This window comes from Palaemon carinicauda, chromosome 15, assembly GCF_036898095.1.
Source record: "Palaemon carinicauda isolate YSFRI2023 chromosome 15, ASM3689809v2, whole genome shotgun sequence".
NCBI lineage: Eukaryota > Metazoa > Arthropoda > Malacostraca > Decapoda > Palaemonidae > Palaemon > Palaemon carinicauda.
This window is the reverse complement of record NC_090739.1, coordinates 25,490,486-25,502,985: the sequence shown is the minus strand read 5'-3', so window position 1 is coordinate 25,502,985 and position 12,500 is coordinate 25,490,486. Positions and strand designations below refer to the sequence as shown.

The window sequence follows — 12,500 nt, the reverse complement described above, 5'->3', positions numbered from 1 at the left end:
GCGGGTTTTAGTGTTGTTCCTCAAACATCAGTATGATAAGTTATTGTTTTTATTTATCTTTAGTGGATTTGGATTGTAAGAAAGTTGACTACAACTCTGTAGCGGATTGTGGAAAATTTTAAATGGAGCATTTGTTTGTTGGGGATCCTGGGGCAGTTTTTCCAAACAGTGTTTGTAGCAGGTTAAGGTAAATGCTGAGTTGATAGTGTTCGTCTGTAGCTAATTCTTGGAGGCTCTAACGAACTCTGTTTTCTATACCGAATTTTGTTCATTCTAAGTTGACTGTGTTCATCTGTAACCGGTAATGTCATATTTCAAGTGTTTATTTGTTTCCCTAAAGGAAAAGAGGCTTAGCTCTCTATTCAGAGGGAAATTTTGAATGCAATGAGGTCTATGTTGTTCTTCTTTTAAAAATCTTATGGAAATTTCTGAATTGGAAAAGAACCATTTATATTATTTCATGGTGAGATAACACTTTAAAAAAATTTCTGTATATATTCATATTTATATCGTAGCTAAATTGCACCTAATTTTTTTTTTTTTTTCATTTTAAATAGCCCAAAAATATGTCTGTTATCAAATCCTTTCAACTTTTTCTAATAGCTCAGAAGGATTCCTAGAATACTCTAAAAGGGATTTAGGAGAAATAAGAAAGTAATGGATATGTTAATCATTGACCATCTAAAATTTCTTGATAGTATAGATCAGTAATGTAGTCTAGTTGATGTATAACGAATATCACCATGCAATGAATTTTAAATCTTGTCAAATACACTGTCTGTGTATGTGAGGTATTTTATTCAATTTGGCTGTTTAAGCTAATTTTTTTCCAGATGAGACAATCTAAATTTCAATTTAAAAATAGAAACAAACTCAAACTATTTCTAAAGTCCTTATAATGATACGTGAAACTAATATTAATGTTTTTTTCCTGAAGACTTTGAAAGATATATTTCTAAAATCGGTATTCATTATGATCGAGAAGATATAAAAATTTCAATAACGGCAGCGTAAAATTCCCTTAAGGTCTCAAAATCATTTTACGATTATTGTTCATAAAATGTTAGTCTCGTCGGGAGCTGCCGTCTGCATTTTGAAATCTTATTATGATAAAAGGCAACCATGCTACAGAATTAACGAAGGCCTTATGCTAATTAAAGATATTTTGTGCTGAGGAAATTATGCAAATTAACTTATGCATATAAACCTATACATCAAAGATAGAATAAATTTCATTTTAATTATGGCATCCAAAAATTTTCATTCTTAAGCTGATGGATCTTCAACTATCTGAATTTTATTTGAATTACAACCTATTTTTATTTAAGTCTAAGAGGAAACATTACAAATCCAATCACAATATAAAAGTTCAAACTTTTAGTGTTAATTCCCAATGTTCTTCAGAAAGATTAATACGATTACTTTAATATTGATAATTGCTGAAAGGATTTGTTGAATTTATTGAGAAATGACACTTCATAGAGGTTGTCATTTTTTTCTCCAATGCTCCAGTTGTTATGTTATTTTGCAGAATATTTCTTAGAAGGCAACTCGTGAATACATGTTTTTCTTCTGAATAGGTGACGAAAGACGGTCGAAAGTTTATAATGTTTGTTGGAAAGTTTTCATATGTTCACAAGATCTAAGTTGGGTAATTAGATGTATAAATCTCCCACTCAAATGGCTGTTACACTCAACTCAGTATCATGCAATATGATGTTCATTCGTATGATAATCATCAAATTATATTGCCCTTAAAATTATATTCCATGGATTCGTGCCTGACAATGTATTAGAATTGCCATATTAATTTTCTATTTAACGTTTTAAAGAGGTGACTGTATTCACTGAGACATTCTTGTTGTTGGAGTCTGTGTGATACAAAGTAGAATGTTGTCATTGTTTACGACTAAAAACAATATTGATTATAATTTGACCTTTTAGTTTATTCTTCTCAGGAGATCACTCAAAACATTAGTTTTTTTCTACTCGCTACGTGGGGAAAGAAAGTTACGAAAAATATATTTTAATCTCTATGCTAAATGCATCCAAAGTGACAAATCTATCCTGCTTAGATTCAACATATCACTTTTTACGTAATTTTCATTAGTAATGGAAACATAGTTCGAAATTTTGATCTTAATCATTCAATTTCATTGTTTTATATATATATATATATATATATATATATATATATATATATATATATATATATATATATATATATATATATATATATGTGTGTGTGTGTGTGTGTGTGTGTGTGTGTTCGCGCACGCGTACGTGTGTGTGTGTACATAAGGTTAAGTTTATCCAAATACTTCACTGCTGAGGTATATATATATATATATATATATATATATATATATATATATATATATATATATATATATATATATATATACCTCAGCAGTGAAGTATTTGGATAAACTTAACCTTATGTACACACACAATATATATATATATATATATATATATATATATATATATATATATATATATATATACCTCAGCAGTGAAGTATTTGGATAAACTTAACCTTATGCACACACACACACGTACGCGTGCGCGAACACACACACACACACACACACACACACACACACACACATATATATATATATATATATATATATATATATATATATATATATATATATATATATATATATATATATATATATATATATATATCACCCGATAATTTTTTATACTTAATTTGAGCCACAAATATAATCCGGCGATACTGAATGAACGTTACCTTGGGAATAACTTGGATAAGATAAGTTTCTTACCGTGTCCAGGGTTCGAACCAATTGCCTTTAAGAAAGGTATAAGGACGGCAGTGGCGCAATCATCTCGTTAAGTGCCCATGTTTGTGAAACTATATTCTGAATTTCTTTTCAAATATCAATTGAATTTAAGACTCGTTGCTTTCTTTCATTCTTTCGATGAACAGAAGGAAAAACTACATGAAACTATGAATAATTACATTTTGTTTCAATTGTCCAGGGTGTAATGGAACTCACCCCAGAATACCTTGCGATGAAATGAATTAATCCATTAGGTGAGAAAAACTGTATTTCAAAAGCACCTCTATTTCCAAATACAATTTATTCTTGGTATGGTGCACTCAAATTGATGGGTTCGTATATCGGGAAATTTCATTTGTTGTGAAATAATTTCTTTCCCGCTGTTGGACCAAGGTCTTTCCCATTAAGGTTGAATATTTGCAAAACATTTGTGAAATATGAGTAAATACCTAAAGTCCCATGAAATTACATTCGCCTGAAGCCAACCGTGAAATCTTTTGAAGACTTATTGATCCCTTCCACATTTTTTAGCTCATGGAAAACGCAGTTACTCTTATTAATGCCATAAATGAAATTGCAAAACAATTAAGGGAAAAGTAAAGGAAAGAGTGAAAAGATCGATTTATTAACCATTGGTGAGAACTTATTGATTTTTTGGATTATGGGAAGAATAATAAGTGAGAATGAATAAATAGATCAAATAATAAAACTAAATTATCTAAGTTTATTTTTCGAATGAACGAATGAAATAGTTTGCATTTCAAGGAAATTCTAGATTGATAGAAAAAAAATATAGGACTTGGAAATTATTATTTTCATATCAACCTTGGGAAATAAGTCTAACGCCACGAACTGCACTGCACGAAAAATAAAGAATTTCTTAGAAAAGGAAAATGAAATAAGAATAATGAAAAAATTTCGAATTTCATGACCTAAGAAAACTGACAAAGATATTAAGATATCGTAAATTTTTGGAGTCAACACAATAAAAAGAAAACCAAAGATATCTAAGCAGAGAAATATTGTAAGAAAAGTATATATTATCTTATTTCGAGATAATACAATAGAAAAGAAAAGAACTTTACGATCCAGGTTTGAACATTTGGAGAACAAACATGAAATCTTAACTTTTTAACTTTCAAATATGGGAAAAAACTAGAATGAAAATATTTCTTAACCTAATAGATCGAAATTCTGATTTAGGCAGTGCAAAATGAAAAAGAAAAACAGCGATGAATTTTTTAGAGATAAAAACTGAAAAGAAATTCAACTTAGGAGTTTTAATAATAAAGCATATAATCATCACAAGAAAACATATAGACTCGATACGTAAGTTAATATTAAATAAACTCATTTAATAAAATAAATATCAGAAGAGTAACAGTTCGTTTTAATTAATCTTCGAACCATGTTGGGTAAATGATCAGTGTTTATTTATGTTTTTGGGACTCAGTGCGTGCAAGTACATTTAACTTTGATCAACGTGGAAACTATAATTATTGATGTCATAGATAATGATGTTGGTATTATAGCTTTAGTGTGTATACATTCTTTCAATGTTATTAGAAGCAGTAATAGTAAATATCGTTGTTTCCTTTCCTCACTGGGCTATTTTCCCGGTTGGAGCCCCTGGGGTTATAGCATCCTGCTTTTCCAACTAGGGTTGTAGCTTAGTAAGTAATAATAATAATAATAATAATAATAATAATAATAATAATAATAATAAGTGAGAAAATGAATTATTATGAAGAATATTAGTAAAATGTTTGACTTTTTACCATTATATAAACAGTCATATATATATATATATATATATATATATATATATATATATATATATATATATATATATATATATATATATATATATATATATTATGTGTGTGCGGGTGTGTGTGTGTGTGTGTGTGTTTGTGTAAAGGATATTTGAACATGTAAGAGAAGGAAATAGACATAAGCAGGCGATAGAAGGAGAATGACAAATAATAGATGGACATTAAGGATAACAAAATGGGTCCTTAGAGATTGTAAACGAAGCCGGAGAGGGGAGAGAAGACGATGGATTAACGAGCTATTAAAAAAATTAGCTGGTATAGATTAGCAGAGAAAGACCGTAGACGGAAGGGAATGGAAGGTCATGTCTGAGGCCTTTGTTATGCAGTGGACTAGCTATGGGAGTTGATGATGATGATATATATATATATATATATATATATATATATATATATATATATATATATATATATATATATATATATATATATATATATATATATATATATATATATTCGATTGCTGGCATAAGTTTATTATTCATTAATGTGATCAAACTAAGACGACTAAGCTATGAATAATCGATGGTGATCCGGATGACTTTCTGTGATCTGTCTGGTAAAACCTTGAATAAATAATTACTCGTCAGATTTGCAGGACTATGGTGGTAAAATAAGCTTATTTTATAGGTCATAAAAATCAATTCTCCAGAAGGTATTTTATGTCTGCAGAGTTAATGCGTTTTTTTTTATATCTAAAAATATCAGATATGTCCACATATATGTGTATGTATGTATTTATGTATGTATGTGTAAAATTGTCAAACAATTAAGGAACAACTGTATCTAAACTTACATACATGATATGCATACCTAAAAAATATTTAATTATGCGTGATTAGGCATATACATATATATATATATATATATATATATATATATATATATATATATATATATATATATATATATATATATATACTCTGTGTATGTATGTATATTATTTTGTAAGTACGTTTACTTATTTATCAACATGTCTTCATCGTTATACATACAAAGGAAAATAAAGGAAACACAATGACAATATTCAATGATAATATCACCATCTTCAATCTCACTCTTATGTCGTTAGCCTTTTCTCTTTTATTTTCTTCTATTCTTGAAGACAATACTAGAATATAGCTTATCTGAAAAAGTGAATGATATTGAGGTGGCATTCATCATTATCTATTTTCTTGATGTAAATCAATCATAATCTAGTAACTTTGTCTGTTCTTTTCGGTCATAAGATCATTTCTTTACTATTGCTTCTTCGGGATGTGAAAGCCAGATTATATATGTTCGCGAGGTAATATGTTCTTCAGTATACAGAATCACTGACAGAACTTAATCATTACACACTTATATAGATATATTAATTTTCATCCTGTATTTTAATTGGAGTTCTATTACGCATCTATCATTCTACACTTACTTTTTATGTGTTAATTAATTACACATAATTACCGCAAAGACAATTCTGTTTTAGTCAGATATATTTACTTTAAATTGCAGTTCATGGCTCTTTCGTCGGTTTTATTTTGGGGCACATATATCCGCTTTTATATAAAAGTATTAACAAACGGATAGCTCTGCCCCTCTTAACACGCACACCCACCCACACATGCATCAATATATATATATATATATATATATATATATATATATATATATATATATATATATATATATATATATATATATATATATATATATATATATATATATATATTAAACAAGATGTAGGTGTACATGTGTTTGTGTGTAGCGTAAAATATCCTATATATTTTCTTTATAATTTTGTGCTATTAGTACAATTACATATAAATCATAACCCATATAAAAAGTAAGTTTTACTCAAGCTTATTTTGAAAAATAAATTACGATAATTTATAGTTAAGTTTATTTTGAATTACACTATAATTATATTCATAATGTATGAAATCCATTCAAATAATAATCGATTTTTAAGAGTATTCTCTAGAATCGGTTCAAATGTCTTACCTTCTTGTTGTTCCTCAAAACTCAGTTTCCAAACAGTCTTTTTATGCAAACTTGGCGCAAACACCAATGCCTTTGCAATGACTCGCTCGCTGACATACTATGTTATCCAAGCGTTAATTACTCGGGACTGTCCGTAATATCTCATTTTTCTTAAATTGATAATACAAGGGAATAATTAACAGTCACTTGAATGGCGTCCAACTTATAGATATTAATTTGTCCTAAACAAAAGAATTTTTTCTACCCGAAACGCTGCGAAGTTTCTCACGTAAGTTCACCAAAACTTTTTCAGCGACGTCTTATCCATCGGTTGAAATGTTAATAACAGGTACCTTTACTAGGGCATTGTTAGGTATACAGTGAAGTGGCCATATATAGGAAATCAGCACAGTTGTGTGTGTCTTTCAAGAGCACTGCTGCAAGATGAAGGAACAGGAGCAACGAGGTCGTACACTCTCACGATTCCAGCGTTGACATAACACTGAGGCTGCTGGAGACTGGGCCGACTGACTGCCCAGGTAGAGACGTTTCTGCCTAGTTGCCAGAGTTCACGAGACGGTAACGATCCTTGGTCGTTTTCTAAAGTGAAATGGACGGAAAGCTAACGTAAAAAGTAGCTGTTATACTTATTTTTATTCAACAGATTCAAGAAATTGGTATATAGCTATCTGTGTGCTATATGCTATTTACAATTTTATCCTGATGTCAACGATGTTACATTTTCGCCTAATATGAAATGTAGGCCAAAAATTTACGTTACTGAAATACGAATGGTAATTACCGTAGACTTATAGTATATATCCATAATGGCACTATTATCATCCTTTCGGGTAAGGTAGTGCCACCAATGCACCTAATGCAGTGTACGGTAGGCATTACTTAAGTGCCTTTGCAGTACCCATTCAGCCTTTAGTTATGCCCCCTCTTTATCATTTTATTCCAGTTCCCTTTCATATTGCTGTCCAAAATCTCTAAACTTCTACATCATTAGGGTTGTGGTCGGCGATCTGGTAACGTCCCTGACTAGTGAACACCAAACGGGTTCGAGTCCCGCTCAAATTCATTAGTTCATTTTGTCGCTGTAACCTCACCATGTTGCGAGCTAAGAATGTTGGTTTTGGGGAAAAGCCTACAGGTCTATCTGTCATTGCCTAGCTCTCCTTAGTCATAGGTTGGGTGGAGAGGTGGCTTGGGCGCTGATCATATGTATATATGGTCAGTCTCTAGGGCATTGTCGTGCTTGATAGGGCAATGTCACTGTCCCTTGCCTCTGACATTTATCACCGACCTTTAAATCTTCTGGTTTTTTTCTCAAAATTGCATTTCACCACTGATAGGTCTTCCTGCCCATAGTGCTATGATGACCATATTTATAAATTCATGTATTATCTTATTTTGAAGTTTATATACAGAGGAGGATAATGTGGAAGTATTGGGTGTACATTATTTATTGTTTAATTTTAACACAATATGTTGATATTTAAAAGTTTTATGAAGCCATTGTTAAATAATTAGAATCATATCTATATTAATGTTTATGCATATGGAACTAATGATAATATTACAATGACTGCGAATACTGTTGCTATTATAATGTTAATATTGATATAGAATAAGAATTATTAACTTTTCTTGAAAATATTAACTGTAATTGCACATCTAATGTATTTGCGAGTTTGAAATAAACAGTATAAGTACTCCACGCCAGTATAAGACAAATAAAATACTAAGTAAATATATCCCTATTCAAGCGATGGAATTATTAGAGCCATTTAGGTGAAAAGCTCGTTCAAAATATCCATTTTCATCTTTTTCTCTCTCATTTATTGAAATATAATTTTATGTAAAATTTTGCATTTCGTTTGAGGGAGGAGTCACAACTAATATGTCCATATTAGATTTCTTACTTTTGTCAACATCTTGCCATACTTTAAAACAAACACTAACTGTTTTGCCTGGGCCTACTTACTACGCGTACGAACGAGATCCGTTTCTTGAATAAGGCCCTGGTTAACAAATCAACAAAGACAGTAAAATCTGTCACTTTACTCATTCTTTAAGTTCAGATAATATAAGAAACCCGTATTGGCAAAGTTTTATGAGACTGGATCATTTGTTTTTAATTGTAGGAATTTTAGATTATATATATATATATATATATATATATATATATATATATATATATATATATATATACGTATATACATATATACATATATATATATATATATATATATATATATATATATATATATATATATATATATATATATATATATATATATGTAGGCCTACATGTGTGTCAATGTACGTACATATGTTATTATTATTATTATTATTATTATTATTATTATTATTATTATTAGTATTATTGTTATCATTATTATTATCGTTATTATTATTATTACAAGCTAAGTTATAATTCTAGTTAAAGATGTTATAAGCCCAAGGGCTCTAACATGAAAAATATCCCAGTGAGAAAAGGAAATAAATAAATGCCAAGAGAAATATATATATATATATATATATATATATATATATATATATATATATATATATATATATATATATATATATATATATATATCGGTGTAGAATAGTGAAACATAAGTACATCGTGAAAGTAATCCATATCTTCTGATTCAACTTTCATAATGTATCCACATATCGATTCCCCTGACTTTTATGTTCCGATTCAAAGGGGCAGCCGAACGCGTTGACTCAAACTTGAAGCGTTTGATGTAACGTCAAAAAAAAAAAGAAAAAAAAAATTGAACTAAGAGTGACTAAACAGGGGAAGAAGTGAATGTGTGAAGGTTTTTAAGAAAAGGGTATGAGGGACTGAATTAAAGTATAGGATGAAGCGAGGATAAACATAAAAAGATTTAGTAAAGAGATATTTCGAAAAGAAAATTGGAAGGAATTAAGATAATGAAGTAAAGATTTAGCATTATGAGAGATTGTTGTATTTTTTTTTTCAGGTGTAATTTTTTTTTATTTAATGTCACTGGTATATTGATGATGTATGGGGAATGAACGTAATTGTTACTTATATATAAATGAAACTGCTGTAGGTATACCTTAAAAAACAACCAAATATAATTTAAATAAAAACTGGAATATGGATAAAATATTGGGAAAATTTTACATAACCAAAATTAGAAATATTGATGGGATGTTTAAACTAATATTATGAATTATGGAAACTGAAATAAGTTATTTTTATAAACGTGAATGATTATTATTGATTTCCTGAATTGATTAATTGTTCCCTTAATATTAATAAAAATCATAAAATACAAGAGGAAGTCCTCTCATTCTCGTCCTAAACGTAAAATAAAGATACGAAAACGAGCCATGCAATATGTATCTCCCTTTGATTAAAAAGACAGAAATAATCCAGTAACACGAGTTGTTCGACATCACGCTAATGTAACAATGTGCGTATTGCAATCTTTTGCGCAATCGTGAGCGCGCGCTTTGTTGTGGAAGTAAATACTCATTTATTCTCGAAAAGAGAAATTTCGTGAACGCGACCAAGTGGAAAAAGTTCGTTTTAGGGTCATTCCATTGGATTGGAAAAATGAATGTTGAAATTTAGTTTGTCTTTATAGATAATAAACGACAATTAATTACAAATATGATATAAAGATATATTAGGAGAGGTTAATAATTTATTAAAAAATTTATAAAAGATATGTTTGTTTACTTATTTTGAAGTAAGCATGAAATGTTTTTTTCTTGGAGAGAGAGAGAGAGAGAGAGAGAGAGAGAGAGAGAGAGAGAGAGAGAGAGAGAGAGAGAGAGAGAGAATAGATAAACATATGACGTAAGATCGTGCACATGCCATGCGTTGTCATACGTGGAGTTTTACAACCAACACCGAACTCTTCATCCTCAATCGGAGCAATCCAGAACAGCGCAGTGTCATTAACGACACGTCGTGAAAGATAGTCTTATTACACCCGTGTACTTCCGCTATCAAATCCCACGCGAGTAGTACATCGTTGTAAGTGGAAACAATGATGGCTTTATACTGTAGAGTTGGTCACAGGAATTCCTACTCCACCTTGCTCTGAAGAAGTGCACTAAATCGCATCCTTGCTGCGGGAAGAGTCCCTGTGTTTATGCCCTATCCACCACCTTGGTTATCTCTTCCTGCCGATTCTCCTCTTATTTTGTTGAATAGAAACTTACGGTTTATTAAAGTTCTTATTCATGATCTAGATATTAATCTTTAGCACAGTCGTTCATTTAGTTCGTTATGCATATTGCATACGATTTTTTTTTTTTTTTTTTTTATTCTGACCATCCATTACATTCAGATCTCCCCGGGCAGTTTCATCCTGTTCGTAATACTAGGTATGCAATTAATTATAATAGCCAGGCCTTCTCCATCGTGATACTCAATACTACACAGTATTCTAGAAGTTTTATACCAGCTGTGACCAAGTTGTAGAATGATCTTCCTAATCGGGTAGTTGAATCGGTAGAACGTCAACAGTTCAAACCTGCAGCAAATGTTTTTATGTTAAACAGGATTGTATAAGTCATTTTATAGTTTATATAGGAAAGATGTTTTAATGTTGTTACTGTTCTTAAAATATTTTATTTAAATTTTTCATCACTTCTCATATAGTTTATATATTTCCTTATTTCCTTTCTTTACTGGGCTATTTTTCACTGTTCGAGCCCTAGGGCTTACAGCATCTTGCTTTTCCTATTAGAGTTATAGCTTAACTTGTAATAATAATAATAGTAACAACAACAGCAACAGCAGTAATAATAATAATAATAATAATAATAATAATAATAATAATAATAATAATAATAATAATAATAGGTGTACCAGGGACTCTTGCGTCCAACTGCTCGTTTCCGTTTTTTTCATCTGTATTATTGTCCAACTTCGTTTTAGCTTTCACTGCTTAGTGCAACTGCCGGGTTTTAAACCTCATTTACTTTAGCACCGAATGGTCTCCTTGGCCCAAACGAAGGACTGAATGACTCAAAGTTCATACTACAGACTTATCTGGCGACCTTGACTCTTTACATAAGTCCATTCACTCATTCATCTATTGATTTACGTCGAGGGTTTGTATAAGACCTATTAATCACTATATAATATTTCTTTTTTAATTTTTGATAGTATCTCTTAACATTTACTGTTTTTATATTGTAATTCTTCATCAAGAATTAATTTTATACGCTGGAAGCTTTTGTATGAAATGTGTACACTAAGACTATAGACACCAACCACGAAAATCAAATTGTCTCAAAAATACGCAGAATCACACTACAATAAATATTGACAAAGACGAACAGAGACTGTGTGTTTGCGTACAGGGTCTCAAATGACCTTCAATACATCAGAGATCACTGTAAAGAAAATCATACAGAGGATATTCTACAAAGCGGGCAGTAAGCTATGACAGAGAGAGAGAGAGAGAGAGAGAGAGAGAGAGAGAGAGAGAGAGAGAGAGAGAGAGAGAGAGCGTTTGTGTACACCTGCTTAATCAAATCAAGTTAATGGGTGGCGATTAGCGTCTAAAAAAAATACCACAATCTCGTTTTGTCTCGTCCGAGTTCCAAAATATTTCGCTCGCCCTCCCAGATGGGAAATCGATGTCATGAATACATTTTATTTTGTTTTCTTAAGCAACTTGTCTTCTCCAATATTGATGGTGGGAAGGTGTAGTAGGTTTTTTTCCTTGCTTTCTTTTAAGGAAAGGAACCTTTGAATAATATAGTGCTGCTTTCATCCAAAGGTTAGAGGGATGAGTGAAAGGTTCATGTAAGTAAGGAAGATAATTTATGATTACCGGTTTCCATAACGTGAATGTTTCTTTCTGATATATTGCCAGTCATTTCT

The 12,500-nt window shown here is 30.4% G+C and overlaps 1 protein-coding gene across 2 annotated transcripts in view; it reads right to left on the bottom strand.

Annotated features, from left to right (window-relative positions):
- Positions 1-7,106, bottom strand: part of LOC137654527 (opioid-binding protein/cell adhesion molecule homolog) — a 50,134-nt gene extending 43,028 nt beyond the window's left edge. For both annotated transcript variants that reach the window (XM_068388234.1, XM_068388236.1), the window contains exon 1: positions 6,629-7,106. The gene's annotated coding sequence lies outside the window, so the exon portion shown is untranslated. The remainder of the gene's footprint in view (positions 1-6,628) is intronic.
- Positions 7,107-12,500: the final 5,394 nt, after the last annotated feature.